Below are 27,598 nucleotides of genomic sequence, written 5' to 3'. Positions count from 1 at the left end.
TTTTACTACTTTGTTTGGGGAAAGAAAAGTATCAGGGAACATTGTAGTCTCTTAAAAGTTCCAGCAAATATACAGAATTTGCAGTGTGCTCGACAAATGCAACTGAGATTAATTGCCCGTGTTGTTGGCTATCTCAAATCCTCATTAACCTCATCGTGAATTTCAGTCACCATCCGACACAACATTATTATTAGTACTTACAGCTTTTACTTTTTAGATATCTACCACTGAAATTATGAGAGAAATGTTTGCATTATTTTGAAGGATCCTCCCCGTCCATAGCATAGCTGTGCTATGTTGGTTCCGTGGTAATGCTTCCAACTGCCGAGCAGTGGGTTTGAAGCCCGAGGATGGCATTATCATGCGACAAATAATTACATAAAAAGCAGACACGCAAATGACAATATTATTTCTCTCTCATTCGGCTTACTCTTTACGCCCACTTCAAACAAGTTTGCGTTGTTCAGGTAAGCTCGAATGAAGCGAATCTCAAGTAACGTATAGCTTTTTGCTCTATAAACTTATTTTAACAAGTCGCGCAATTTGAAGGGAGGACCGTGACGAAAAGAGTTACTATCTCCTTCATTTTTTTTTCTTCCGAAATAGAATCGCAAGCTAAAGAGAATAAATCCACATAGCGATACGAGGGGGCATTGCACGTTATTTAGATAGTGTGCGCAATTTCGAAAAAGCGAAGGTACCACTTTTTGTTCTTTTTAAAATCTTACATGTAAAAACTGAAATATGGCATTCACATGCTCTGGTTTCTCTTCATCCATCGAGTTAATCTTTCGCCTTTTACTAAAGATTACCGTGGAGAGGAACAATTTAATGAGCTTGACTCAATTTTTGGAACCCCATCCAACGGTGGGGTTATAAAACTAAGAAAAGAATTCGGGAAGATGGTGGGCGGAACTTTTCTATCCGGCTCTTGCCGCAGCTACGCTGTCGAAGGAGAGATAGATCTTATTTCTTCGTACCATCATTTTCTGCTCGAGCTGAATGAAAGAGACACGAGTCTCGCGCGATACTGAGGAGATGTTTTTCTCAAAGTCCACGCGCATGCGCCGCTCTCCTGTCTAGGGCTTCGCCGAAGAAAGAAACCCAATAAATAATTCAAAAACGGCTACCACTCTAATATATTTCTACTTCAAGCATAGTATATAAGAAAACTCTAACCAGTCCTCTAGTGTACTTGCTTCGGCAGTACATATACTAAAATTGGAACGATACAGAGAAGATTAGCATGGCCCCTGCGCAAGGATGACACGCAAAATCGTGAAGCGTTCCACATTTTTTGTCTTATTTCGTCGTTTAAAGAGAAACTTTTACTCTATGCTGGAAGCTTTTGACATCAGAAAACTCAGAGGTATGCTAGAAAGGGAAACGCCTACTTATTACTGAAAAGCTTTATTCGGTATTGTGAACAGCTTGCTTTCAATTTTTCCTCCTCTAATAAAGAAAGAGCAAGCAAAATGAATATAAATTTAGTTTTCCTTCAACGGAACAAAATCTACGATGCGGTACATAAAAAAAAAAAAATTAATAAATAAAAGTATCGGTTATAAAAGTCTATTTTTTACTACTTTGTTTGGGGAAAGAAAAGTATCAGGGAACATTGTAGTCTCTTAAAAGTTCCAGCAAATATACAGAATTTGCAGTGTGCTCGACAAATGCAACTGAGATTAATTGCCCGTGTTGTTGGCTATCTCAAATCCTCATTAACCTCATCGTGAATTTCAGTCACCATCCGACACAACATTATTATTAGTACTTACAACTTTTACTTTTTAGATATCTACCACTGAAATTATGAGAGAAATGTTTGCATTATTTTGAAGGATCCTCCCCGTCCATAGCATAGCTGTGCTATGTTGGTTCCGTGGTAATGCTTCCAACTGCCGAGCAGTGGGTTTGAAGCCCGAGGATGGCATTATCATGCGACAAATAATTACATAAAAAGCAGACACGCAAATGACAATATTATTTCTCTCTCATTCGGCTTACTCTTTACGCCCACTTCAAACAAGTTTGCGTTGTTCAGGTAAGCTCGAATGAAGCGAATCTCAAGTAACGTATAGCTTTTTGCTCTATAAACTTATTTTAACAAGTCGCGCAATTTGAAGGGAGGACCGTGACGAAAAGAGTTACTATCTCCTTCATTTTTTTTTCTTCCGAAATAGAATCGCAAGCTAAAGAGAATAAATCCACATAGCGATACGAGGGGGCATTGCACGTTAATTAGATAGTGTGCGCAATTTCGAAAAAGCGAAGGTACCACTTTTTGTTCTTTTTAAAATCTTACATGTAAAAACTGAAATATGGCATTCACATGCTCTGGTTTCTCTTCATCCATCGAGTTAATCTTTCGCCTTTTACTAAAGATTACCGTGGAGAGGAACAATTTAATGAGCTTGACTCAATTTTTGGAACCCCATCCAACGGTGGGGTTATAAAACTAAGAAAAGAATTCGGGAAGATGGTGGGCGGAACTTTTCTATCCGGCTCTTGCCGCAGCTACGCTGTCGAAGGAGAGATAGATCTTATTTCTTCGTACCATCATTTTCTGCTCGAGCTGAATGAAAGAGACACGAGTCTCGCGCGATACTGAGGAGATGTTTTTCTCAAAGTCCACGCGCATGCGCCGCTCTCCTGTCTAGGGCTTCGCCGAAGAAAGAAACCCAATAAATAATTCAAAAACGGCTACCACTCTAATATATTTCTACTTCAAGCATAGTATATAAGAAAACTCTAACCAGTCCTCTAGTGTACTTGCTTCGGCAGTACATATACTAAAATTGGAACGATACAGAGAAGATTAGCATGGCCCCTGCGCAAGGATGACACGCAAAATCGTGAAGCGTTCCACATTTTTTGTCTTATTTCGTCGTTTAAAGAGAAACTTTTACTCTATGCTGGAAGCTTTTGACATCAGAAAACTCAGAGGTATGCTAGAAAGGGAAACGCCTACTTATTACTGAAAAGCTTTATTCGGTATTGTGAACAGCTTGCTTTCAATTTTTCCTCCTCTAATAAAGAAAGAGCAAGCAAAATGAATATAAATTTAGTTTTCCTTCAACGGAACAAAATCTACGATGCGGTACATAAAAAAAAAAAATTAATAAATAAAAGTATCGGTTATAAAAGTCTATTTTTTACTACTTTGTTTGGGGAAAGAAAAGTATCAGGGAACATTGTAGTCTCTTAAAAGTTCCAGCAAATATACAGAATTTGCAGTGTGCTCGACAAATGCAACTGAGATTAATTGCCCGTGTTGTTGGCTATCTCAAATCCTCATTAACCTCATCGTGAATTTCAGTCACCATCCGACACAACATTATTATTAGTACTTACAACTTTTACTTTTTAGATATCTACCACTGAAATTATGAGAGAAATGTTTGCATTATTTTGAAGGATCCTCCCCGTCCATAGCATAGCTGTGCTATGTTGGTTCCGTGGTAATGCTTCCAACTGCCGAGCAGTGGGTTTGAAGCCCGAGGATGGCATTAACATGCGACAAATAATTACATAAAAAGCAGACACGCAAATGACAATATTATTTCTCTCTCATTCGGCTTACTCTTTACGCCCACTTCAAACAAGTTTGCGTTGTTCATGTAAGCTCGAATGAAGCGAATCTCAAGTAACGTATAGCTTTTTGCTCTATAAACTTATTTTAACAAGTCGCGCAATTTGAAGGGAGGACCGTGACGAAAAGAGTTACTATCTCCTTCATTTTTTTTTTCTTCCGAAATAGAATCGCAAGCTAAAGAGAATAAATCCACATAGCGATACGAGGGGGCATTGCACGTTAATTAGATAGTGTGCGCAATTTCGAAAAAGCGAAGGTACCACTTTTTGTTCTTTTTAAAATCTTACATGTAAAAACTGAAATATGGCATTCACATGCTCTGGTTTCTCTTCATCCATCGAGTTAATCTTTCGCCTTTTACTAAAGATTACCGTGGAGAGGAACAATTTAATGAGCTTGACTCAATTTTTGGAACCCCATCCAACGGTGGGGTTATAAAACTAAGAAAAGAATTCGGGAAGATGGTGGGCGGAACTTTTCTATCCGGCTCTTGCCGCAGCTACGCTGTCGAAGGAGAGATAGATCTTATTTCTTCGTACCATCATTTTCTGCTCGAGCTGAATGAAAGAGACACGAGTCTCGCGCGATACTGAGGAGATGTTTTTCTCAAAGTCCACGCGCATGCGCCGCTCTCCTGTCTAGGGCTTCGCCGAAGAAAGAAACCCAATAAATAATTCAAAAACGGCTACCACTCTAATATATTTCTACTTCAAGCATAGTATATAAGAAAACTCTAACCAGTCCTCTAGTGTACTTGCTTCGGCAGTACATATACTAAAATTGGAACGATACAGAGAAGATTAGCATGGCCCCTGCGCAAGGATGACACGCAAAATCGTGAAGCGTTCCACATTTTTTGTCTTATTTCGTCGTTTAAAGAGAAACTTTTACTCTATGCTGGAAGCTTTTGACATCAGAAAACTCAGAGGTATGCTAGAAAGGGAAACGCCTACTTATTACTGAAAAGCTTTATTCGGTATTGTGAACAGCTTGCTTTCAATTTTTCCTCCTCTAATAAAGAAAGAGCAAGCAAAATGAATATAAATTTAGTTTTCCTTCAACGGAACAAAATCTACGATGCGGTACATAAAAAAAAAAAAATTAATAAATAAAAGTATCGGTTATAAAAGTCTATTTTTTACTACTTTGTTTGGGGAAAGAAAAGTATCAGGGAACATTGTAGTCTCTTAAAAGTTCCAGCAAATATACAGAATTTGCAGTGTGCTCGACAAATGCAACTGAGATTAATTGCCCGTGTTGTTGGCTATCTCAAATCCTCATTAACCTCATCGTGAATTTCAGTCACCATCCGACACAACATTATTATTAGTACTTACAACTTTTACTTTTTAGATATCTACCACTGAAATTATGAGAGAAATGTTTGCATTATTTTGAAGGATCCTCCCCGTCCATAGCATAGCTGTGCTATGTTGGTTCCGTGGTAATGCTTCCAACTGCCGAGCAGTGGGTTTGAAGCCCGAGGATGGCATTATCATGCGACAAATAATTACATAAAAAGCAGACACGCAAATGACAATATTATTTCTCTCTCATTCGGCTTACTCTTTACGCCCACTTCAAACAAGTTTGCGTTGTTCAGGTAAGCTCGAATGAAGCGAATCTCAAGTAACGTATAGCTTTTTGCTCTATAAACTTATTTTAACAAGTCGCGCAATTTGAAGGGAGGACCGTGACGAAAAGAGTTACTATCTCCTTCATTTTTTTTTCTTCCGAAATAGAATCGCAAGCTAAAGAGAATAAATCCACATAGCGATACGAGGGGGCATTGCACGTTAATTAGATAGTGTGCGCAATTTCGAAAAAGCGAAGGTACCACTTTTTGTTCTTTTTAAAATCTTACATGTAAAAACTGAAATATGGCATTCACATGCTCTGGTTTCTCTTCATCCATCGAGTTAATCTTTCGCCTTTTACTAAAGATTACCGTGGAGAGGAACAATTTAATGAGCTTGACTCAATTTTTGGAACCCCATCCAACGGTGGGGTTATAAAACTAAGAAAAGAATTCGGGAAGATGGTGGGCGGAACTTTTCTATCCGGCTCTTGCCGCAGCTACGCTGTCGAAGGAGAGATAGATCTTATTTCTTCGTACCATCATTTTCTGCTCGAGCTGAATGAAAGAGACACGAGTCTCGCGCGATACTGAGGAGATGTTTTTCTCAAAGTCCACGCGCATGCGCCGCTCTCCTGTCTAGGGCTTCGCCGAAGAAAGAAACCCAATAAATAATTCAAAAACGGCTACCACTCTAATATATTTCTACTTCAAGCATAGTATATAAGAAAACTCTAACCAGTCCTCTAGTGTACTTGCTTCGGCAGTACATATACTAAAATTGGAACGATACAGAGAAGATTAGCATGGCCCCTGCGCAAGGATGACACGCAAAATCGTGAAGCGTTCCACATTTTTTGTCTTATTTCGTCGTTTAAAGAGAAACTTTTACTCTATGATGGAAGCTTTTGACATCAGAAAACTCAGAGGTATGCTAGAAAGGGAAACGCCTACTTATTACTGAAAAGCTTTATTCGGTATTGTGAACAGCTTGCTTTCAATTTTTCCTCCTCTAATAAAGAAAGAGCAAGCAAAATGAATATAAATTTAGTTTTCCTTCAACGGAACAAAATCTACGATGCGGTACATAAAAAAAAAAATTAATAAATAAAAGTATCGGTTATAAAAGTCTATTTTTTACTACTTTGTTTGGGGAAAGAAAAGTATCAGGGAACATTGTAGTCTCTTAAAAGTTCCAGCAAATATACAGAATTTGCAGTGTGCTCGACAAATGCAACTGAGATTAATTGCCCGTGTTGTTGGCTATCTCAAATCCTCATTAACCTCATCGTGAATTTCAGTCACCATCCGACACAACATTATTATTAGTACTTACAGCTTTTACTTTTTAGATATCTACCACTGAAATTATGAGAGAAATGTTTGCATTATTTTGAAGGATCCTCCCCGTCCATAGCATAGCTGTGCTATGTTGGTTCCGTGGTAATGCTTCCAACTGCCGAGCAGTGGGTTTGAAGCCCGAGGATGGCATTATCATGCGACAAATAATTACATAAAAAGCAGACACGCAAATGACAATATTATTTCTCTCTCATTCGGCTTACTCTTTACGCCCACTTCAAACAAGTTTGCGTTGTTCAGGTAAGCTCGAATGAAGCGAATCTCAAGTAACGTATAGCTTTTTGCTCTATAAACTTATTTTAACAAGTCGCGCAATTTGAAGGGAGGACCGTGACGAAAAGAGTTACTATCTCCTTCATTTTTTTTTCTTCCGAAATAGAATCGCAAGCTAAAGAGAATAAATCCACATAGCGATACGAGGGGGCATTGCACGTTATTTAGATAGTGTGCGCAATTTCGAAAAAGCGAAGGTACCACTTTTTGTTCTTTTTAAAATCTTACATGTAAAAACTGAAATATGGCATTCACATGCTCTGGTTTCTCTTCATCCATCGAGTTAATCTTTCGCCTTTTACTAAAGATTACCGTGGAGAGGAACAATTTAATGAGCTTGACTCAATTTTTGGAACCCCATCCAACGGTGGGGTTATAAAACTAAGAAAAGAATTCGGGAAGATGGTGGGCGGAACTTTTCTATCCGGCTCTTGCCGCAGCTACGCTGTCGAAGGAGAGATAGATCTTATTTCTTCGTACCATCATTTTCTGCTCGAGCTGAATGAAAGAGACACGAGTCTCGCGCGATACTGAGGAGATGTTTTTCTCAAAGTCCACGCGCATGCGCCGCTCTCCTGTCTAGGGCTTCGCCGAAGAAAGAAACCCAATAAATAATTCAAAAACGGCTACCACTCTAATATATTTCTACTTCAAGCATAGTATATAAGAAAACTCTAACCAGTCCTCTAGTGTACTTGCTTCGGCAGTACATATACTAAAATTGGAACGATACAGAGAAGATTAGCATGGCCCCTGCGCAAGGATGACACGCAAAATCGTGAAGCGTTCCACATTTTTTGTCTTATTTCGTCGTTTAAAGAGAAACTTTTACTCTATGCTGGAAGCTTTTGACATCAGAAAACTCAGAGGTATGCTAGAAAGGGAAACGCCTACTTATTACTGAAAAGCTTTATTCGGTATTGTGAACAGCTTGCTTTCAATTTTTCCTCCTCTAATAAAGAAAGAGCAAGCAAAATGAATATAAATTTAGTTTTCCTTCAACGGAACAAAATCTACGATGCGGTACATAAAAAAAAAAAAATTAATAAATAAAAGTATCGGTTATAAAAGTCTATTTTTTACTACTTTGTTTGGGGAAAGAAAAGTATCAGGGAACATTGTAGTCTCTTAAAAGTTCCAGCAAATATACAGAATTTGCAGTGTGCTCGACAAATGCAACTGAGATTAATTGCCCGTGTTGTTGGCTATCTCAAATCCTCATTAACCTCATCGTGAATTTCAGTCACCATCCGACACAACATTATTATTAGTACTTACAACTTTTACTTTTTAGATATCTACCACTGAAATTATGAGAGAAATGTTTGCATTATTTTGAAGGATCCTCCCCGTCCATAGCATAGCTGTGCTATGTTGGTTCCGTGGTAATGCTTCCAACTGCCGAGCAGTGGGTTTGAAGCCCGAGGATGGCATTATCATGCGACAAATAATTACATAAAAAGCAGACACGCAAATGACAATATTATTTCTCTCTCATTCGGCTTACTCTTTACGCCCACTTCAAACAAGTTTGCGTTGTTCAGGTAAGCTCGAATGAAGCGAATCTCAAGTAACGTATAGCTTTTTGCTCTATAAACTTATTTTAACAAGTCGCGCAATTTGAAGGGAGGACCGTGACGAAAAGAGTTACTATCTCCTTCATTTTTTTTTCTTCCGAAATAGAATCGCAAGCTAAAGAGAATAAATCCACATAGCGATACGAGGGGGCATTGCACGTTAATTAGATAGTGTGCGCAATTTCGAAAAAGCGAAGGTACCACTTTTTGTTCTTTTTAAAATCTTACATGTAAAAACTGAAATATGGCATTCACATGCTCTGGTTTCTCTTCATCCATCGAGTTAATCTTTCGCCTTTTACTAAAGATTACCGTGGAGAGGAACAATTTAATGAGCTTGACTCAATTTTTGGAACCCCATCCAACGGTGGGGTTATAAAACTAAGAAAAGAATTCGGGAAGATGGTGGGCGGAACTTTTCTATCCGGCTCTTGCCGCAGCTACGCTGTCGAAGGAGAGATAGATCTTATTTCTTCGTACCATCATTTTCTGCTCGAGCTGAATGAAAGAGACACGAGTCTCGCGCGATACTGAGGAGATGTTTTTCTCAAAGTCCACGCGCATGCGCCGCTCTCCTGTCTAGGGCTTCGCCGAAGAAAGAAACCCAATAAATAATTCAAAAACGGCTACCACTCTAATATATTTCTACTTCAAGCATAGTATATAAGAAAACTCTAACCAGTCCTCTAGTGTACTTGCTTCGGCAGTACATATACTAAAATTGGAACGATACAGAGAAGATTAGCATGGCCCCTGCGCAAGGATGACACGCAAAATCGTGAAGCGTTCCACATTTTTTGTCTTATTTCGTCGTTTAAAGAGAAACTTTTACTCTATGATGGAAGCTTTTGACATCAGAAAACTCAGAGGTATGCTAGAAAGGGAAACGCCTACTTATTACTGAAAAGCTTTATTCGGTATTGTGAACAGCTTGCTTTCAATTTTTCCTCCTCTAATAAAGAAAGAGCAAGCAAAATGAATATAAATTTAGTTTTCCTTCAACGGAACAAAATCTACGATGCGGTACATAAAAAAAAAAATTAATAAATAAAAGTATCGGTTATAAAAGTCTATTTTTTACTACTTTGTTTGGGGAAAGAAAAGTATCAGGGAACATTGTAGTCTCTTAAAAGTTCCAGCAAATATACAGAATTTGCAGTGTGCTCGACAAATGCAACTGAGATTAATTGCCCGTGTTGTTGGCTATCTCAAATCCTCATTAACCTCATCGTGAATTTCAGTCACCATCCGACACAACATTATTATTAGTACTTACAGCTTTTACTTTTTAGATATCTACCACTGAAATTATGAGAGAAATGTTTGCATTATTTTGAAGGATCCTCCCCGTCCATAGCATAGCTGTGCTATGTTGGTTCCGTGGTAATGCTTCCAACTGCCGAGCAGTGGGTTTGAAGCCCGAGGATGGCATTATCATGCGACAAATAATTACATAAAAAGCAGACACGCAAATGACAATATTATTTCTCTCTCATTCGGCTTACTCTTTACGCCCACTTCAAACAAGTTTGCGTTGTTCAGGTAAGCTCGAATGAAGCGAATCTCAAGTAACGTATAGCTTTTTGCTCTATAAACTTATTTTAACAAGTCGCGCAATTTGAAGGGAGGACCGTGACGAAAAGAGTTACTATCTCCTTCATTTTTTTTTCTTCCGAAATAGAATCGCAAGCTAAAGAGAATAAATCCACATAGCGATACGAGGGGGCATTGCACGTTATTTAGATAGTGTGCGCAATTTCGAAAAAGCGAAGGTACCACTTTTTGTTCTTTTTAAAATCTTACATGTAAAAACTGAAATATGGCATTCACATGCTCTGGTTTCTCTTCATCCATCGAGTTAATCTTTCGCCTTTTACTAAAGATTACCGTGGAGAGGAACAATTTAATGAGCTTGACTCAATTTTTGGAACCCCATCCAACGGTGGGGTTATAAAACTAAGAAAAGAATTCGGGAAGATGGTGGGCGGAACTTTTCTATCCGGCTCTTGCCGCAGCTACGCTGTCGAAGGAGAGATAGATCTTATTTCTTCGTACCATCATTTTCTGCTCGAGCTGAATGAAAGAGACACGAGTCTCGCGCGATACTGAGGAGATGTTTTTCTCAAAGTCCACGCGCATGCGCCGCTCTCCTGTCTAGGGCTTCGCCGAAGAAAGAAACCCAATAAATAATTCAAAAACGGCTACCACTCTAATATATTTCTACTTCAAGCATAGTATATAAGAAAACTCTAACCAGTCCTCTAGTGTACTTGCTTCGGCAGTACATATACTAAAATTGGAACGATACAGAGAAGATTAGCATGGCCCCTGCGCAAGGATGACACGCAAAATCGTGAAGCGTTCCACATTTTTTGTCTTATTTCGTCGTTTAAAGAGAAACTTTTACTCTATGCTGGAAGCTTTTGACATCAGAAAACTCAGAGGTATGCTAGAAAGGGAAACGCCTACTTATTACTGAAAAGCTTTATTCGGTATTGTGAACAGCTTGCTTTCAATTTTTCCTCCTCTAATAAAGAAAGAGCAAGCAAAATGAATATAAATTTAGTTTTCCTTCAACGGAACAAAATCTACGATGCGGTACATAAAAAAAAAAAAATTAATAAATAAAAGTATCGGTTATAAAAGTCTATTTTTTACTACTTTGTTTGGGGAAAGAAAAGTATCAGGGAACATTGTAGTCTCTTAAAAGTTCCAGCAAATATACAGAATTTGCAGTGTGCTCGACAAATGCAACTGAGATTAATTGCCCGTGTTGTTGGCTATCTCAAATCCTCATTAACCTCATCGTGAATTTCAGTCACCATCCGACACAACATTATTATTAGTACTTACAACTTTTACTTTTTAGATATCTACCACTGAAATTATGAGAGAAATGTTTGCATTATTTTGAAGGATCCTCCCCGTCCATAGCATAGCTGTGCTATGTTGGTTCCGTGGTAATGCTTCCAACTGCCGAGCAGTGGGTTTGAAGCCCGAGGATGGCATTATCATGCGACAAATAATTACATAAAAAGCAGACACGCAAATGACAATATTATTTCTCTCTCATTCGGCTTACTCTTTACGCCCACTTCAAACAAGTTTGCGTTGTTCAGGTAAGCTCGAATGAAGCGAATCTCAAGTAACGTATAGCTTTTTGCTCTATAAACTTATTTTAACAAGTCGCGCAATTTGAAGGGAGGACCGTGACGAAAAGAGTTACTATCTCCTTCATTTTTTTTTCTTCCGAAATAGAATCGCAAGCTAAAGAGAATAAATCCACATAGCGATACGAGGGGGCATTGCACGTTAATTAGATAGTGTGCGCAATTTCGAAAAAGCGAAGGTACCACTTTTTGTTCTTTTTAAAATCTTACATGTAAAAACTGAAATATGGCATTCACATGCTCTGGTTTCTCTTCATCCATCGAGTTAATCTTTCGCCTTTTACTAAAGATTACCGTGGAGAGGAACAATTTAATGAGCTTGACTCAATTTTTGGAACCCCATCCAACGGTGGGGTTATAAAACTAAGAAAAGAATTCGGGAAGATGGTGGGCGGAACTTTTCTATCCGGCTCTTGCCGCAGCTACGCTGTCGAAGGAGAGATAGATCTTATTTCTTCGTACCATCATTTTCTGCTCGAGCTGAATGAAAGAGACACGAGTCTCGCGCGATACTGAGGAGATGTTTTTCTCAAAGTCCACGCGCATGCGCCGCTCTCCTGTCTAGGGCTTCGCCGAAGAAAGAAACCCAATAAATAATTCAAAAACGGCTACCACTCTAATATATTTCTACTTCAAGCATAGTATATAAGAAAACTCTAACCAGTCCTCTAGTGTACTTGCTTCGGCAGTACATATACTAAAATTGGAACGATACAGAGAAGATTAGCATGGCCCCTGCGCAAGGATGACACGCAAAATCGTGAAGCGTTCCACATTTTTTGTCTTATTTCGTCGTTTAAAGAGAAACTTTTACTCTATGCTGGAAGCTTTTGACATCAGAAAACTCAGAGGTATGCTAGAAAGGGAAACGCCTACTTATTACTGAAAAGCTTTATTCGGTATTGTGAACAGCTTGCTTTCAATTTTTCCTCCTCTAATAAAGAAAGAGCAAGCAAAATGAATATAAATTTAGTTTTCCTTCAACGGAACAAAATCTACGATGCGGTACATAAAAAAAAAAAAATTAATAAATAAAAGTATCGGTTATAAAAGTCTATTTTTTACTACTTTGTTTGGGGAAAGAAAAGTATCAGGGAACATTGTAGTCTCTTAAAAGTTCCAGCAAATATACAGAATTTGCAGTGTGCTCGACAAATGCAACTGAGATTAATTGCCCGTGTTGTTGGCTATCTCAAATCCTCATTAACCTCATCGTGAATTTCAGTCACCATCCGACACAACATTATTATTAGTACTTACAACTTTTACTTTTTAGATATCTACCACTGAAATTATGAGAGAAATGTTTGCATTATTTTGAAGGATCCTCCCCGTCCATAGCATAGCTGTGCTATGTTGGTTCCGTGGTAATGCTTCCAACTGCCGAGCAGTGGGTTTGAAGCCCGAGGATGGCATTATCATGCGACAAATAATTACATAAAAAGCAGACACGCAAATGACAATATTATTTCTCTCTCATTCGGCTTACTCTTTACGCCCACTTCAAACAAGTTTGCGTTGTTCAGGTAAGCTCGAATGAAGCGAATCTTACATGAAGCGAATCTCAAGTAACGTATAGCTTTTTGCTCTATAAACTTATTTTAACAAGTCGCGCAATTTGAAGGGAGGACCGTGACGAAAAGAGTTACTATCTCCTTCATTTTTTTTTCTTCCGAAATAGAATCGCAAGCTAAAGAGAATAAATCCACATAGCGATACGAGGGGGCATTGCACGTTAATTAGATAGTGTGCGCAATTTCGAAAAAGCGAAGGTACCACTTTTTGTTCTTTTTAAAATCTTACATGTAAAAACTGAAATATGGCATTCACATGCTCTGGTTTCTCTTCATCCATCGAGTTAATCTTTCGCCTTTTACTAAAGATTACCGTGGAGAGGAACAATTTAATGAGCTTGACTCAATTTTTGGAACCCCATCCAACGGTGGGGTTATAAAACTAAGAAAAGAATTCGGGAAGATGGTGGGCGGAACTTTTCTATCCGGCTCTTGCCGCAGCTACGCTGTCGAAGGAGAGATAGATCTTATTTCTTCGTACCATCATTTTCTGCTCGAGCTGAATGAAAGAGACACGAGTCTCGCGCGATACTGAGGAGATGTTTTTCTCAAAGTCCACGCGCATGCGCCGCTCTCCTGTCTAGGGCTTCGCCGAAGAAAGAAACCCAATAAATAATTCAAAAACGGCTACCACTCTAATATATTTCTACTTCAAGCATAGTATATAAGAAAACTCTAACCAGTCCTCTAGTGTACTTGCTTCGGCAGTACATATACTAAAATTGGAACGATACAGAGAAGATTAGCATGGCCCCTGCGCAAGGATGACACGCAAAATCGTGAAGCGTTCCACATTTTTTGTCTTATTTCGTCGTTTAAAGAGAAACTTTTACTCTATGCTGGAAGCTTTTGACATCAGAAAACTCAGAGGTATGCTAGAAAGGGAAACGCCTACTTATTACTGAAAAGCTTTATTCGGTATTGTGAACAGCTTGCTTTCAATTTTTCCTCCTCTAATAAAGAAAGAGCAAGCAAAATGAATATAAATTTAGTTTTCCTTCAACGGAACAAAATCTACGATGCGGTACATAAAAAAAAAAAAATTAATAAATAAAAGTATCGGTTATAAAAGTCTATTTTTTACTACTTTGTTTGGGGAAAGAAAAGTATCAGGGAACATTGTAGTCTCTTAAAAGTTCCAGCAAATATACAGAATTTGCAGTGTGCTCGACAAATGCAACTGAGATTAATTGCCCGTGTTGTTGGCTATCTCAAATCCTCATTAACCTCATCGTGAATTTCAGTCACCATCCGACACAACATTATTATTAGTACTTACAACTTTTACTTTTTAGATATCTACCACTGAAATTATGAGAGAAATGTTTGCATTATTTTGAAGGATCCTCCCCGTCCATAGCATAGCTGTGCTATGTTGGTTCCGTGGTAATGCTTCCAACTGCCGAGCAGTGGGTTTGAAGCCCGAGGATGGCATTATCATGCGACAAATAATTACATAAAAAGCAGACACGCAAATGACAATATTATTTCTCTCTCATTCGGCTTACTCTTTACGCCCACTTCAAACAAGTTTGCGTTGTTCAGGTAAGCTCGAATGAAGCGAATCTTACATGAAGCGAATCTCAAGTAACGTATAGCTTTTTGCTCTATAAACTTATTTTAACAAGTCGCGCAATTTGAAGGGAGGACCGTGACGAAAAGAGTTACTATCTCCTTCATTTTTTTTTCTTCCGAAATAGAATCGCAAGCTAAAGAGAATAAATCCACATAGCGATACGAGGGGGCATTGCACGTTAATTAGATAGTGTGCGCAATTTCGAAAAAGCGAAGGTACCACTTTTTGTTCTTTTTAAAATCTTACATGTAAAAACTGAAATATGGCATTCACATGCTCTGGTTTCTCTTCATCCATCGAGTTAATCTTTCGCCTTTTACTAAAGATTACCGTGGAGAGGAACAATTTAATGAGCTTGACTCAATTTTTGGAACCCCATCCAACGGTGGGGTTATAAAACTAAGAAAAGAATTCGGGAAGATGGTGGGCGGAACTTTTCTATCCGGCTCTTGCCGCAGCTACGCTGTCGAAGGAGAGATAGATCTTATTTCTTCGTACCATCATTTTCTGCTCGAGCTGAATGAAAGAGACACGAGTCTCGCGCGATACTGAGGAGATGTTTTTCTCAAAGTCCACGCGCATGCGCCGCTCTCCTGTCTAGGGCTTCGCCGAAGAAAGAAACCCAATAAATAATTCAAAAACGGCTACCACTCTAATATATTTCTACTTCAAGCATAGTATATAAGAAAACTCTAACCAGTCCTCTAGTGTACTTGCTTCGGCAGTACATATACTAAAATTGGAACGATACAGAGAAGATTAGCATGGCCCCTGCGCAAGGATGACACGCAAAATCGTGAAGCGTTCCACATTTTTTGTCTTATTTCGTCGTTTAAAGAGAAACTTTTACTCTATGCTGGAAGCTTTTGACATCAGAAAACTCAGAGGTATGCTAGAAAGGGAAACGCCTACTTATTACTGAAAAGCTTTATTCGGTATTGTGAACAGCTTGCTTTCAATTTTTCCTCCTCTAATAAAGAAAGAGCAAGCAAAATGAATATAAATTTAGTTTTCCTTCAACGGAACAAAATCTACGATGCGGTACATAAAAAAAAAAAAATTAATAAATAAAAGTATCGGTTATAAAAGTCTATTTTTTACTACTTTGTTTGGGGAAAGAAAAGTATCAGGGAACATTGTAGTCTCTTAAAAGTTCCAGCAAATATACAGAATTTGCAGTGTGCTCGACAAATGCAACTGAGATTAATTGCCCGTGTTGTTGGCTATCTCAAATCCTCATTAACCTCATCGTGAATTTCAGTCACCATCCGACACAACATTATTATTAGTACTTACAACTTTTACTTTTTAGATATCTACCACTGAAATTATGAGAGAAATGTTTGCATTATTTTGAAGGATCCTCCCCGTCCATAGCATAGCTGTGCTATGTTGGTTCCGTGGTAATGCTTCCAACTGCCGAGCAGTGGGTTTGAAGCCCGAGGATGGCATTATCATGCGACAAATAATTACATAAAAAGCAGACACGCAAATGACAATATTATTTCTCTCTCATTCGGCTTACTCTTTACGCCCACTTCAAACAAGTTTGCGTTGTTCAGGTAAGCTCGAATGAAGCGAATCTTACATGAAGCGAATCTCAAGTAACGTATAGCTTTTTGCTCTATAAACTTATTTTAACAAGTCGCGCAATTTGAAGGGAGGACCGTGACGAAAAGAGTTACTATCTCCTTCATTTTTTTTTCTTCCGAAATAGAATCGCAAGCTAAAGAGAATAAATCCACATAGCGATACGAGGGGGCATTGCACGTTAATTAGATAGTGTGCGCAATTTCGAAAAAGCGAAGGTACCACTTTTTGTTCTTTTTAAAATCTTACATGTAAAAACTGAAATATGGCATTCACATGCTCTGGTTTCTCTTCATCCATCGAGTTAATCTTTCGCCTTTTACTAAAGATTACCGTGGAGAGGAACAATTTAATGAGCTTGACTCAATTTTTGGAACCCCATCCAACGGTGGGGTTATAAAACTAAGAAAAGAATTCGGGAAGATGGTGGGCGGAACTTTTCTATCCGGCTCTTGCCGCAGCTACGCTGTCGAAGGAGAGATAGATCTTATTTCTTCGTACCATCATTTTCTGCTCGAGCTGAATGAAAGAGACACGAGTCTCGCGCGATACTGAGGAGATGTTTTTCTCAAAGTCCACGCGCATGCGCCGCTCTCCTGTCTAGGGCTTCGCCGAAGAAAGAAACCCAATAAATAATTCAAAAACGGCTACCACTCTAATATATTTCTACTTCAAGCATAGTATATAAGAAAACTCTAACCAGTCCTCTAGTGTACTTGCTTCGGCAGTACATATACTAAAATTGGAACGATACAGAGAAGATTAGCATGGCCCCTGCGCAAGGATGACACGCAAAATCGTGAAGCGTTCCACATTTTTTGTCTTATTTCGTCGTTTAAAGAGAAACTTTTACTCTATGCTGGAAGCTTTTGACATCAGAAAACTCAGAGGTATGCTAGAAAGGGAAACGCCTACTTATTACTGAAAAGCTTTATTCGGTATTGTGAACAGCTTGCTTTCAATTTTTCCTCCTCTAATAAAGAAAGAGCAAGCAAAATGAATATAAATTTAGTTTTCCTTCAACGGAACAAAATCTACGATGCGGTACATAAAAAAAAAAAAAATTAATAAATAAAAGTATCGGTTATAAAAGTCTATTTTTTACTACTTTGTTTGGGGAAAGAAAAGTATCAGGGAACATTGTAGTCTCTTAAAAGTTCCAGCAAATATACAGAATTTGCAGTGTGCTCGACAAATGCAACTGAGATTAATTGCCCGTGTTGTTGGCTATCTCAAATCCTCATTAACCTCATCGTGAATTTCAGTCACCATCCGACACAACATTATTATTAGTACTTACAACTTTTACTTTTTAGATATCTACCACTGAAATTATGAGAGAAATGTTTGCATTATTTTGAAGGATCCTCCCCGTCCATAGCATAGCTGTGCTATGTTGGTTCCGTGGTAATGCTTCCAACTGCCGAGCAGTGGGTTTGAAGCCCGAGGATGGCATTATCATGCGACAAATAATTACATAAAAAGCAGACACGCAAATGACAATATTATTTCTCTCTCATTCGGCTTACTCTTTACGCCCACTTCAAACAAGTTTGCGTTGTTCAGGTAAGCTCGAATGAAGCGAATCTTACATGAAGCGAATCTCAAGTAACGTATAGCTTTTTGCTCTATAAACTTATTTTAACAAGTCGCGCAATTTGAAGGGAGGACCGTGACGAAAAGAGTTACTATCTCCTTCATTTTTTTTTCTTCCGAAATAGAATCGCAAGCTAAAGAGAATAAATCCACATAGCGATACGAGGGGGCATTGCACGTTAATTAGATAGTGTGCGCAATTTCGAAAAAGCGAAGGTACCACTTTTTGTTCTTTTTAAAATCTTACATGTAAAAACTGAAATATGGCATTCACATGCTCTGGTTTCTCTTCATCCATCGAGTTAATCTTTCGCCTTTTACTAAAGATTACCGTGGAGAGGAACAATTTAATGAGCTTGACTCAATTTTTGGAACCCCATCCAACGGTGGGGTTATAAAACTAAGAAAAGAATTCGGGAAGATGGTGGGCGGAACTTTTCTATCCGGCTCTTGCCGCAGCTACGCTGTCGAAGGAGAGATAGATCTTATTTCTTCGTACCATCATTTTCTGCTCGAGCTGAATGAAAGAGACACGAGTCTCGCGCGATACTGAGGAGATGTTTTTCTCAAAGTCCACGCGCATGCGCCGCTCTCCTGTCTAGGGCTTCCCCGAAGAAAGAAACCCAATAAATAATTCAAAAACGGCTACCACTCTAATATATTTCTACTTCAAGCATAGTATATAAGAAAACTCTAACCAGTCCTCTAGTGTACTTGCTTCGGCAGTACATATACTAAAATTGGAACGATACAGAGAAGATTAGCATGGCCCCTGCGCAAGGATGACACGCAAAATCGTGAAGCGTTCCACATTTTTTGTCTTATTTCGTCGTTTAAAGAGAAACTTTTACTCTATGCTGGAAGCTTTTGACATCAGAAAACTCAGAGGTATGCTAGAAAGGGAAACGCCTACTTATTACTGAAAAGCTTTATTCGGTATTGTGAACAGCTTGCTTTCAATTTTTCCTCCTCTAATAAAGAAAGAGCAAGCAAAATGAATATAAATTTAGTTTTCCTTCAACGGAACAAAATCTACGATGCGGTACATAAAAAAAAAAAAATTAATAAATAAAAGTATCGGTTATAAAAGTCTATTTTTTACTACTTTGTTTGGGGAAAGAAAAGTATCAGGGAACATTGTAGTCTCTTAAAAGTTCCAGCAAATATACAGAATTTGCAGTGTGCTCGACAAATGCAACTGAGATTAATTGCCCGTGTTGTTGGCTATCTCAAATCCTCATTAACCTCATCGTGAATTTCAGTCACCATCCGACACAACATTATTATTAGTACTTACAACTTTTACTTTTTAGATATCTACCACTGAAATTATGAGAGAAATGTTTGCATTATTTTGAAGGATCCTCCCCGTCCATAGCATAGCTGTGCTATGTTGGTTCCGTGGTAATGCTTCCAACTGCCGAGCAGTGGGTTTGAAGCCCGAGGATGGCATTATCATGCGACAAATAATTACATAAAAAGCAGACACGCAAATGACAATATTATTTCTCTCTCATTCGGCTTACTCTTTACGCCCACTTCAAACAAGTTTGCGTTGTTCAGGTAAGCTCGAATGAAGCGAATCTTACATGAAGCGAATCTCAAGTAACGTATAGCTTTTTGCTCTATAAACTTATTTTAACAAGTCGCGCAATTTGAAGGGAGGACCGTGACGAAAAGAGTTACTATCTCCTTCATTTTTTTTTCTTCCGAAATAGAATCGCAAGCTAAAGAGAATAAATCCACATAGCGATACGAGGGGGCATTGCACGTTAATTAGATAGTGTGCGCAATTTCGAAAAAGCGAAGGTACCACTTTTTGTTCTTTTTAAAATCTTACATGTAAAAACTGAAATATGGCATTCACATGCTCTGGTTTCTCTTCATCCATCGAGTTAATCTTTCGCCTTTTACTAAAGATTACCGTGGAGAGGAACAATTTAATGAGCTTGACTCAATTTTTGGAACCCCATCCAACGGTGGGGTTATAAAACTAAGAAAAGAATTCGGGAAGATGGTGGGCGGAACTTTTCTATCCGGCTCTTGCCGCAGCTACGCTGTCGAAGGAGAGATAGATCTTATTTCTTCGTACCATCATTTTCTGCTCGAGCTGAATGAAAGAGACACGAGTCTCGCGCGATACTGAGGAGATGTTTTTCTCAAAGTCCACGCGCATGCGCCGCTCTCCTGTCTAGGGCTTCGCCGAAGAAAGAAACCCAATAAATAATTCAAAAACGGCTACCACTCTAATATATTTCTACTTCAAGCATAGTATATAAGAAAACTCTAACCAGTCCTCTAGTGTACTTGCTTCGGCAGTACATATACTAAAATTGGAACGATACAGAGAAGATTAGCATGGCCCCTGCGCAAGGATGACACGCAAAATCGTGAAGCGTTCCACATTTTTTGTCTTATTTCGTCGTTTAAAGAGAAACTTTTACTCTATGCTGGAAGCTTTTGACATCAGAAAACTCAGAGGTATGCTAGAAAGGGAAACGCCTACTTATTACTGAAAAGCTTTATTCGGTATTGTGAACAGCTTGCTTTCAATTTTTCCTCCTCTAATAAAGAAAGAGCAAGCAAAATGAATATAAATTTAGTTTTCCTTCAACGGAACAAAATCTACGATGCGGTACATAAAAAAAAAAAATTAATAAATAAAAGTATCGGTTATAAAAGTCTATTTTTTACTACTTTGTTTGGGGAAAGAAAAGTATCAGGGAACATTGTAGTCTCTTAAAAGTTCCAGCAAATATACAGAATTTGCAGTGTGCTCGACAAATGCAACTGAGATTAATTGCCCGTGTTGTTGGCTATCTCAAATCCTCATTAACCTCATCGTGAATTTCAGTCACCATCCGACACAACATTATTATTAGTACTTACAACTTTTACTTTTTAGATATCTACCACTGAAATTATGAGAGAAATGTTTGCATTATTTTGAAGGATCCTCCCCGTCCATAGCATAGCTGTGCTATGTTGGTTCCGTGGTAATGCTTCCAACTGCCGAGCAGTGGGTTTGAAGCCCGAGGATGGCATTATCATGCGACAAATAATTACATAAAAAGCAGACACGCAAATGACAATATTATTTCTCTCTCATTCGGCTTACTCTTTACGCCCACTTCAAACAAGTTTGCGTTGTTCAGGTAAGCTCGAATGAAGCGAATCTTACATGAAGCGAATCTCAAGTAACGTATAGCTTTTTGCTCTATAAACTTATTTTAACAAGTCGCGCAATTTGAAGGGAGGACCGTGACGAAAAGAGTTACTATCTCCTTCATTTTTTTTTCTTCCGAAATAGAATCGCAAGCTAAAGAGAATAAATCCACATAGCGATACGAGGGGGCATTGCACGTTAATTAGATAGTGTGCGCAATTTCGAAAAAGCGAAGGTACCACTTTTTGTTCTTTTTAAAATCTTACATGTAAAAACTGAAATATGGCATTCACATGCTCTGGTTTCTCTTCATCCATCGAGTTAATCTTTCGCCTTTTACTAAAGATTACCGTGGAGAGGAACAATTTAATGAGCTTGACTCAATTTTTGGAACCCCATCCAACGGTGGGGTTATAAAACTAAGAAAAGAATTCGGGAAGATGGTGGGCGGAACTTTTCTATCCGGCTCTTGCCGCAGCTACGCTGTCGAAGGAGAGATAGATCTTATTTCTTCGTACCATCATTTTCTGCTCGAGCTGAATGAAAGAGACACGAGTCTCGCGCGATACTGAGGAGATGTTTTTCTCAAAGTCCACGCGCATGCGCCGCTCTCCTGTCTAGGGCTTCGCCGAAGAAAGAAACCCAATAAATAATTCAAAAACGGCTACCACTCTAATATATTTCTACTTCAAGCATAGTATATAAGAAAACTCTAACCAGTCCTCTAGTGTACTTGCTTCGGCAGTACATATACTAAAATTGGAACGATACAGAGAAGATTAGCATGGCCCCTGCGCAAGGATGACACGCAAAATCGTGAAGCGTTCCACATTTTTTGTCTTATTTCGTCGTTTAAAGAGAAACTTTTACTCTATGCTGGAAGCTTTTGACATCAGAAAACTCAGAGGTATGCTAGAAAGGGAAACGCCTACTTATTACTGAAAAGCTTTATTCGGTATTGTGAACAGCTTGCTTTCAATTTTTCCTCCTCTAATAAAGAAAGAGCAAGCAAAATGAATATAAATTTAGTTTTCCTTCAACGGAACAAAATCTACGATGCGGTACATAAAAAAAAAAAAATTAATAAATAAAAGTATCGGTTATAAAAGTCTATTTTTTACTACTTTGTTTGGGGAAAGAAAAGTATCAGGGAACATTGTAGTCTCTTAAAAGTTCCAGCAAATATACAGAATTTGCAGTGTGCTCGACAAATGCAACTGAGATTAATTGCCCGTGTTGTTGGCTATCTCAAATCCTCATTAACCTCATCGTGAATTTCAGTCACCATCCGACACAACATTATTATTAGTACTTACAACTTTTACTTTTTAGATATCTACCACTGAAATTATGAGAGAAATGTTTGCATTATTTTGAAGGATCCTCCCCGTCCATAGCATAGCTGTGCTATGTTGGTTCCGTGGTAATGCTTCCAACTGCCGAGCAGTGGGTTTGAAGCCCGAGGATGGCATTATCATGCGACAAATAATTACATAAAAAGCAGACACGCAAATGACAATATTATTTCTCTCTCATTCGGCTTACTCTTTACGCCCACTTCAAACAAGTTTGCGTTGTTCAGGTAAGCTCGAATGAAGCGAATCTTACATGAAGCGAATCTCAAGTAACGTATAGCTTTTTGCTCTATAAACTTATTTTAACAAGTCGCGCAATTTGAAGGGAGGACCGTGACGAAAAGAGTTACTATCTCCTTCATTTTTTTTTCTTCCGAAATAGAATCGCAAGCTAAAGAGAATAAATCCACATAGCGATACGAGGGGGCATTGCACGTTAATTAGATAGTGTGCGCAATTTCGAAAAAGCGAAGGTACCACTTTTTGTTCTTTTTAAAATCTTACATGTAAAAACTGAAATATGGCATTCACATGCTCTGGTTTCTCTTCATCCATCGAGTTAATCTTTCGCCTTTTACTAAAGATTACCGTGGAGAGGAACAATTTAATGAGCTTGACTCAATTTTTGGAACCCCATCCAACGGTGGGGTTATAAAACTAAGAAAAGAATTCGGGAAGATGGTGGGCGGAACTTTTCTATCCGGCTCTTGCCGCAGCTACGCTGTCGAAGGAGAGATAGATCTTATTTCTTCGTACCATCATTTTCTGCTCGAGCTGAATGAAAGAGACACGAGTCTCGCGCGATACTGAGGAGATGTTTTTCTCAAAGTCCACGCGCATGCGCCGCTCTCCTGTCTAGGGCTTCGCCGAAGAAAGAAACCCAATAAATAATTCAAAAACGGCTACCACTCTAATATATTTCTACTTCAAGCATAGTATATAAGAAAACTCTAACCAGTCCTCTAGTGTACTTGCTTCGGCAGTACATATACTAAAATTGGAACGATACAGAGAAGATTAGCATGGCCCCTGCGCAAGGATGACACGCAAAATCGTGAAGCGTTCCACATTTTTTGTCTTATTTCGTCGTTTAAAGAGAAACTTTTACTCTATGCTGGAAGCTTTTGACATCAGAAAACTCAGAGGTATGCTAGAAAGGGAAACGCCTACTTATTACTGAAAAGCTTTATTCGGTATTGTGAACAGCTTGCTTTCAATTTTTCCTCCTCTAATAAAGAAAGAGCAAGCAAAATGAATATAAATTTAGTTTTCCTTCAACGGAACAAAATCTACGATGCGGTACATAAAAAAAAAAAATTAATAAATAAAAGTATCGGTTATAAAAGTCTATTTTTTACTACTTTGTTTGGGGAAAGAAAAGTATCAGGGAACATTGTAGTCTCTTAAAAGTTCCAGCAAATATACAGAATTTGCAGTGTGCTCGACAAATGCAACTGAGATTAATTGCCCGTGTTGTTGGCTATCTCAAATCCTCATTAACCTCATCGTGAATTTCAGTCACCATCCGACACAACATTATTATTAGTACTTACAACTTTTACTTTTTAGATATCTACCACTGAAATTATGAGAGAAATGTTTGCATTATTTTGAAGGATCCTCCCCGTCCATAGCATAGCTGTGCTATGTTGGTTCCGTGGTAATGCTTCCAACTGCCGAGCAGTGGGTTTGAAGCCCGAGGATGGCATTATCATGCGACAAATAATTACATAAAAAGCAGACACGCAAATGACAATATTATTTCTCTCTCATTCGGCTTACTCTTTACGCCCACTTCAAACAAGTTTGCGTTGTTCAGGTAAGCTCGAATGAAGCGAATCTTACATGAAGCGAATCTCAAGTAACGTATAGCTTTTTGCTCTATAAACTTATTTTAACAAGTCGCGCAATTTGAAGGGAGGACCGTGACGAAAAGAGTTACTATCTCCTTCATTTTTTTTTCTTCCGAAATAGAATCGCAAGCTAAAGAGAATAAATCCACATAGCGATACGAGGGGGCATTGCACGTTAATTAGATAGTGTGCGCAATTTCGAAAAAGCGAAGGTACCACTTTTTGTTCTTTTTAAAATCTTACATGTAAAAACTGAAATATGGCATTCACATGCTCTGGTTTCTCTTCATCCATCGAGTTAATCTTTCGCCTTTTACTAAAGATTACCGTGGAGAGGAACAATTTAATGAGCTTGACTCAATTTTTGGAACCCCATCCAACGGTGGGGTTATAAAACTAAGAAAAGAATTCGGGAAGATGGTGGGCGGAACTTTTCTATCCGGCTCTTGCCGCAGCTACGCTGTCGAAGGAGAGATAGATCTTATTTCTTCGTACCATCATTTTCTGCTCGAGCTGAATGAAAGAGACACGAGTCTCGCGCGATACTGAGGAGATGTTTTTCTCAAAGTCCACGCGCATGCGCCGCTCTCCTGTCTAGGGCTTCGCCGAAGAAAGAAACCCAATAAATAATTCAAAAACGGCTACCACTCTAATATATTTCTACTTCAAGCATAGTATATAAGAAAACTCTAACCAGTCCTCTAGTGTACTTGCTTCGGCAGTACATATACTAAAATTGGAACGATACAGAGAAGATTAGCATGGCCCCTGCGCAAGGATGACACGCAAAATCGTGAAGCGTTCCACATTTTTTGTCTTATTTCGTCGTTTAAAGAGAAACTTTTACTCTATGCTGGAAGCTTTTGACATCAGAAAACTCAGAGGTATGCTAGAAAGGGAAACGCCTACTTATTACTGAAAAGCTTTATTCGGTATTGTGAACAGCTTGCTTTCAATTTTTCCTCCTCTAATAAAGAAAGAGCAAGCAAAATGAATATAAATTTAGTTTTCCTTCAACGGAACAAAATCTACGATGCGGTACATAAAAAAAAAAAAATTAATAAATAAAAGTATCGGTTATAAAAGTCTATTTTTTACTACTTTGTTTGGGGAAAGAAAAGTATCAGGGAACATTGTAGTCTCTTAAAAGTTCCAGCAAATATACAGAATTTGCAGTGTGCTCGACAAATGCAACTGAGATTAATTGCCCGTGTTGTTGGCTATCTCAAATCCTCATTAACCTCATCGTGAATTTCAGTCACCATCCGACACAACATTATTATTAGTACTTACAACTTTTACTTTTTAGATATCTACCACTGAAATTATGAGAGAAATGTTTGCATTATTTTGAAGGATCCTCCCCGTCCATAGCATAGCTGTGCTATGTTGGTTCCGTGGTAATGCTTCCAACTGCCGAGCAGTGGGTTTGAAGCCCGAGGATGGCATTATCATGCGACAAATAATTACATAAAAAGCAGACACGCAAATGACAATATTATTTCTCTCTCATTCGGCTTACTCTTTACGCCCACTTCAAACAAGTTTGCGTTGTTCAGGTAAGCTCGAATGAAGCGAATCTTACATGAAGCGAATCTCAAGTAACGTATAGCTTTTTGCTCTATAAACTTATTTTAACAAGTCGCGCAATTTGAAGGGAGGACCGTGACGAAAAGAGTTACTATCTCCTTCATTTTTTTTTCTTCCGAAATAGAATCGCAAGCTAAAGAGAATAAATCCACATAGCGATACGAGGGGGCATTGCACGTTAATTAGATAGTGTGCGCAATTTCGAAAAAGCGAAGGTACCACTTTTTGTTCTTTTTAAAATCTTACATGTAAAAACTGAAATATGGCATTCACATGCTCTGGTTTCTCTTCATCCATCGAGTTAATCTTTCGCCTTTTACTAAAGATTACCGTGGAGAGGAACAATTTAATGAGCTTGACTCAATTTTTGGAACCCCATCCAACGGTGGGGTTATAAAACTAAGAAAAGAATTCGGGAAGATGGTGGGCGGAACTTTTCTATCCGGCTCTTGCCGCAGCTACGCTGTCGAAGGAGAGATAGATCTTATTTCTTCGTACCATCATTTTCTGCTCGAGCTGAATGAAAGAGACACGAGTCTCGCGCGATACTGAGGAGATGTTTTTCTCAAAGTCCACGCGCATGCGCCGCTCTCCTGTCTAGGGCTTCGCCGAAGAAAGAAACCCAATAAATAATTCAAAAACGGCTACCACTCTAATATATTTCTACTTCAAGCATAGTATATAAGAAAACTCTAACCAGTCCTCTAGTGTACTTGCTTCGGCAGTACATATACTAAAATTGGAACGATACAGAGAAGATTAGCATGGCCCCTGCGCAAGGATGACACGCAAAATCGTGAAGCGTTCCACATTTTTTGTCTTATTTCGTCGTTTAAAGAGAAACTTTTACTCTATGCTGGAAGCTTTTGACATCAGAAAACTCAGAGGTATGCTAGAAAGGGAAACGCCTACTTATTACTGAAAAGCTTTATTCGGTATTGTGAACAGCTTGCTTTCAATTTTTCCTCCTCTAATAAAGAAAGAGCAAGCAAAATGAATATAAATTTAGTTTTCCTTCAACGGAACAAAATCTACGATGCGGTACATAAAAAAAAAAAATTAATAAATAAAAGTATCGGTTATAAAAGTCTATTTTTTACTACTTTGTTTGGGGAAAGAAAAGTATCAGGGAACATTGTAGTCTCTTAAAAGTTCCAGCAAATATACAGAATTTGCAGTGTGCTCGACAAATGCAACTGAGATTAATTGCCCGTGTTGTTGGCTATCTCAAATCCTCATTAACCTCATCGTGAATTTCAGTCACCATCCGACACAACATTATTATTAGTACTTACAACTTTTACTTTTTAGATATCTACCACTGAAATTATGAGAGAAATGTTTGCATTATTTTGAAGGATCCTCCCCGTCCATAGCATAGCTGTGCTATGTTGGTTCCGTGGTAATGCTTCCAACTGCCGAGCAGTGGGTTTGAAGCCCGAGGATGGCATTATCATGCGACAAATAATTACATAAAAAGCAGACACGCAAATGACAATATTATTTCTCTCTCATTCGGCTTACTCTTTACGCCCACTTCAAACAAGTTTGCGTTGTTCAGGTAAGCTCGAATGAAGCGAATCTTACATGAAGCGAATCTCAAGTAACGTATAGCTTTTTGCTCTATAAACTTATTTTAACAAGTCGCGCAATTTGAAGGGAGGACCGTGACGAAAAGAGTTACTATCTCCTTCATTTTTTTTTCTTCCGAAATAGAATCGCAAGCTAAAGAGAATAAATCCACA

At 38.5% G+C, this 27,598-nt stretch overlaps 34 non-coding genes across 34 annotated transcripts; all 34 read left to right on the top strand.

Moving 5' to 3' along the window:
- The first annotated feature begins 755 nt into the window (after nucleotides 1-755).
- LOC147815107 (U5 spliceosomal RNA) lies at nucleotides 756-874 on the top strand. The gene has a single exon (XR_015432130.1). It is a non-coding gene; the product is annotated as a U5 spliceosomal RNA (small nuclear RNA).
- Nucleotides 875-1,191: 317 nt separating this feature from the next.
- On the top strand, nucleotides 1,192-1,298 carry LOC147815106 (U6 spliceosomal RNA). The gene has a single exon (XR_015431986.1). It is a non-coding gene; the product is annotated as a U6 spliceosomal RNA (small nuclear RNA).
- A 1,034-nt stretch (nucleotides 1,299-2,332) lies between these two features.
- On the top strand, nucleotides 2,333-2,451 carry LOC147815105 (U5 spliceosomal RNA). Its single transcript, XR_015432129.1, has one exon. It is a non-coding gene; the product is annotated as a U5 spliceosomal RNA (small nuclear RNA).
- A 317-nt stretch (nucleotides 2,452-2,768) lies between these two features.
- On the top strand, nucleotides 2,769-2,875 carry LOC147815104 (U6 spliceosomal RNA). Its single transcript, XR_015431985.1, has one exon. It is a non-coding gene; the product is annotated as a U6 spliceosomal RNA (small nuclear RNA).
- A 1,034-nt stretch (nucleotides 2,876-3,909) lies between these two features.
- LOC147815103 (U5 spliceosomal RNA) lies at nucleotides 3,910-4,028 on the top strand. Its single transcript, XR_015432128.1, has one exon. It is a non-coding gene; the product is annotated as a U5 spliceosomal RNA (small nuclear RNA).
- Nucleotides 4,029-4,345: 317 nt separating this feature from the next.
- On the top strand, nucleotides 4,346-4,452 carry LOC147815102 (U6 spliceosomal RNA). The gene has a single exon (XR_015431984.1). It is a non-coding gene; the product is annotated as a U6 spliceosomal RNA (small nuclear RNA).
- Nucleotides 4,453-5,486: 1,034 nt separating this feature from the next.
- Nucleotides 5,487-5,605, top strand: LOC147815101 (U5 spliceosomal RNA). Its single transcript, XR_015432127.1, has one exon. It is a non-coding gene; the product is annotated as a U5 spliceosomal RNA (small nuclear RNA).
- Nucleotides 5,606-5,922: 317 nt separating this feature from the next.
- On the top strand, nucleotides 5,923-6,029 carry LOC147815100 (U6 spliceosomal RNA). Its single transcript, XR_015431983.1, has one exon. It is a non-coding gene; the product is annotated as a U6 spliceosomal RNA (small nuclear RNA).
- A 1,032-nt stretch (nucleotides 6,030-7,061) lies between these two features.
- On the top strand, nucleotides 7,062-7,180 carry LOC147815099 (U5 spliceosomal RNA). The gene has a single exon (XR_015432126.1). It is a non-coding gene; the product is annotated as a U5 spliceosomal RNA (small nuclear RNA).
- A 317-nt stretch (nucleotides 7,181-7,497) lies between these two features.
- LOC147815098 (U6 spliceosomal RNA) lies at nucleotides 7,498-7,604 on the top strand. Its single transcript, XR_015431982.1, has one exon. It is a non-coding gene; the product is annotated as a U6 spliceosomal RNA (small nuclear RNA).
- A 1,034-nt stretch (nucleotides 7,605-8,638) lies between these two features.
- LOC147815097 (U5 spliceosomal RNA) lies at nucleotides 8,639-8,757 on the top strand. The gene has a single exon (XR_015432125.1). It is a non-coding gene; the product is annotated as a U5 spliceosomal RNA (small nuclear RNA).
- Nucleotides 8,758-9,074: 317 nt separating this feature from the next.
- On the top strand, nucleotides 9,075-9,181 carry LOC147815096 (U6 spliceosomal RNA). Its single transcript, XR_015431981.1, has one exon. It is a non-coding gene; the product is annotated as a U6 spliceosomal RNA (small nuclear RNA).
- Nucleotides 9,182-10,213: 1,032 nt separating this feature from the next.
- LOC147815095 (U5 spliceosomal RNA) lies at nucleotides 10,214-10,332 on the top strand. The gene has a single exon (XR_015432124.1). It is a non-coding gene; the product is annotated as a U5 spliceosomal RNA (small nuclear RNA).
- Nucleotides 10,333-10,649: 317 nt separating this feature from the next.
- LOC147815094 (U6 spliceosomal RNA) lies at nucleotides 10,650-10,756 on the top strand. The gene has a single exon (XR_015431980.1). It is a non-coding gene; the product is annotated as a U6 spliceosomal RNA (small nuclear RNA).
- Nucleotides 10,757-11,790: 1,034 nt separating this feature from the next.
- Nucleotides 11,791-11,909, top strand: LOC147815093 (U5 spliceosomal RNA). The gene has a single exon (XR_015432123.1). It is a non-coding gene; the product is annotated as a U5 spliceosomal RNA (small nuclear RNA).
- Nucleotides 11,910-12,226: 317 nt separating this feature from the next.
- Nucleotides 12,227-12,333, top strand: LOC147815092 (U6 spliceosomal RNA). Its single transcript, XR_015431978.1, has one exon. It is a non-coding gene; the product is annotated as a U6 spliceosomal RNA (small nuclear RNA).
- Nucleotides 12,334-13,383: 1,050 nt separating this feature from the next.
- On the top strand, nucleotides 13,384-13,502 carry LOC147815091 (U5 spliceosomal RNA). Its single transcript, XR_015432122.1, has one exon. It is a non-coding gene; the product is annotated as a U5 spliceosomal RNA (small nuclear RNA).
- A 317-nt stretch (nucleotides 13,503-13,819) lies between these two features.
- On the top strand, nucleotides 13,820-13,926 carry LOC147815090 (U6 spliceosomal RNA). Its single transcript, XR_015431977.1, has one exon. It is a non-coding gene; the product is annotated as a U6 spliceosomal RNA (small nuclear RNA).
- Nucleotides 13,927-14,976: 1,050 nt separating this feature from the next.
- Nucleotides 14,977-15,095, top strand: LOC147815089 (U5 spliceosomal RNA). The gene has a single exon (XR_015432120.1). It is a non-coding gene; the product is annotated as a U5 spliceosomal RNA (small nuclear RNA).
- A 317-nt stretch (nucleotides 15,096-15,412) lies between these two features.
- LOC147815088 (U6 spliceosomal RNA) lies at nucleotides 15,413-15,519 on the top strand. The gene has a single exon (XR_015431976.1). It is a non-coding gene; the product is annotated as a U6 spliceosomal RNA (small nuclear RNA).
- Nucleotides 15,520-16,569: 1,050 nt separating this feature from the next.
- On the top strand, nucleotides 16,570-16,688 carry LOC147815087 (U5 spliceosomal RNA). Its single transcript, XR_015432119.1, has one exon. It is a non-coding gene; the product is annotated as a U5 spliceosomal RNA (small nuclear RNA).
- Nucleotides 16,689-17,005: 317 nt separating this feature from the next.
- LOC147815086 (U6 spliceosomal RNA) lies at nucleotides 17,006-17,112 on the top strand. The gene has a single exon (XR_015431975.1). It is a non-coding gene; the product is annotated as a U6 spliceosomal RNA (small nuclear RNA).
- Nucleotides 17,113-18,163: 1,051 nt separating this feature from the next.
- LOC147815085 (U5 spliceosomal RNA) lies at nucleotides 18,164-18,282 on the top strand. The gene has a single exon (XR_015432118.1). It is a non-coding gene; the product is annotated as a U5 spliceosomal RNA (small nuclear RNA).
- Nucleotides 18,283-18,599: 317 nt separating this feature from the next.
- Nucleotides 18,600-18,706, top strand: LOC147815084 (U6 spliceosomal RNA). Its single transcript, XR_015431974.1, has one exon. It is a non-coding gene; the product is annotated as a U6 spliceosomal RNA (small nuclear RNA).
- A 1,050-nt stretch (nucleotides 18,707-19,756) lies between these two features.
- On the top strand, nucleotides 19,757-19,875 carry LOC147815083 (U5 spliceosomal RNA). Its single transcript, XR_015432117.1, has one exon. It is a non-coding gene; the product is annotated as a U5 spliceosomal RNA (small nuclear RNA).
- A 317-nt stretch (nucleotides 19,876-20,192) lies between these two features.
- Nucleotides 20,193-20,299, top strand: LOC147815082 (U6 spliceosomal RNA). The gene has a single exon (XR_015431973.1). It is a non-coding gene; the product is annotated as a U6 spliceosomal RNA (small nuclear RNA).
- Nucleotides 20,300-21,348: 1,049 nt separating this feature from the next.
- On the top strand, nucleotides 21,349-21,467 carry LOC147815081 (U5 spliceosomal RNA). The gene has a single exon (XR_015432116.1). It is a non-coding gene; the product is annotated as a U5 spliceosomal RNA (small nuclear RNA).
- A 317-nt stretch (nucleotides 21,468-21,784) lies between these two features.
- On the top strand, nucleotides 21,785-21,891 carry LOC147815080 (U6 spliceosomal RNA). The gene has a single exon (XR_015431972.1). It is a non-coding gene; the product is annotated as a U6 spliceosomal RNA (small nuclear RNA).
- A 1,050-nt stretch (nucleotides 21,892-22,941) lies between these two features.
- LOC147815079 (U5 spliceosomal RNA) lies at nucleotides 22,942-23,060 on the top strand. Its single transcript, XR_015432115.1, has one exon. It is a non-coding gene; the product is annotated as a U5 spliceosomal RNA (small nuclear RNA).
- Nucleotides 23,061-23,377: 317 nt separating this feature from the next.
- Nucleotides 23,378-23,484, top strand: LOC147815078 (U6 spliceosomal RNA). The gene has a single exon (XR_015431971.1). It is a non-coding gene; the product is annotated as a U6 spliceosomal RNA (small nuclear RNA).
- Nucleotides 23,485-24,533: 1,049 nt separating this feature from the next.
- Nucleotides 24,534-24,652, top strand: LOC147815077 (U5 spliceosomal RNA). The gene has a single exon (XR_015432114.1). It is a non-coding gene; the product is annotated as a U5 spliceosomal RNA (small nuclear RNA).
- A 317-nt stretch (nucleotides 24,653-24,969) lies between these two features.
- On the top strand, nucleotides 24,970-25,076 carry LOC147815076 (U6 spliceosomal RNA). Its single transcript, XR_015431970.1, has one exon. It is a non-coding gene; the product is annotated as a U6 spliceosomal RNA (small nuclear RNA).
- Nucleotides 25,077-26,126: 1,050 nt separating this feature from the next.
- Nucleotides 26,127-26,245, top strand: LOC147815075 (U5 spliceosomal RNA). Its single transcript, XR_015432113.1, has one exon. It is a non-coding gene; the product is annotated as a U5 spliceosomal RNA (small nuclear RNA).
- Nucleotides 26,246-26,562: 317 nt separating this feature from the next.
- Nucleotides 26,563-26,669, top strand: LOC147815074 (U6 spliceosomal RNA). Its single transcript, XR_015431969.1, has one exon. It is a non-coding gene; the product is annotated as a U6 spliceosomal RNA (small nuclear RNA).
- The last annotated feature ends 929 nt before the right edge of the window (nucleotides 26,670-27,598 follow it).

The sequence above is a fragment of the Parasteatoda tepidariorum genome, chromosome 2 (genome assembly GCF_982258835.1).
Source record: "Parasteatoda tepidariorum strain Cologne lab strain chromosome 2, Ptep-v5.0, whole genome shotgun sequence".
NCBI lineage: Eukaryota > Metazoa > Arthropoda > Arachnida > Araneae > Theridiidae > Parasteatoda > Parasteatoda tepidariorum.
This window is presented reverse-complemented; position numbering and strand designations above follow the sequence as displayed.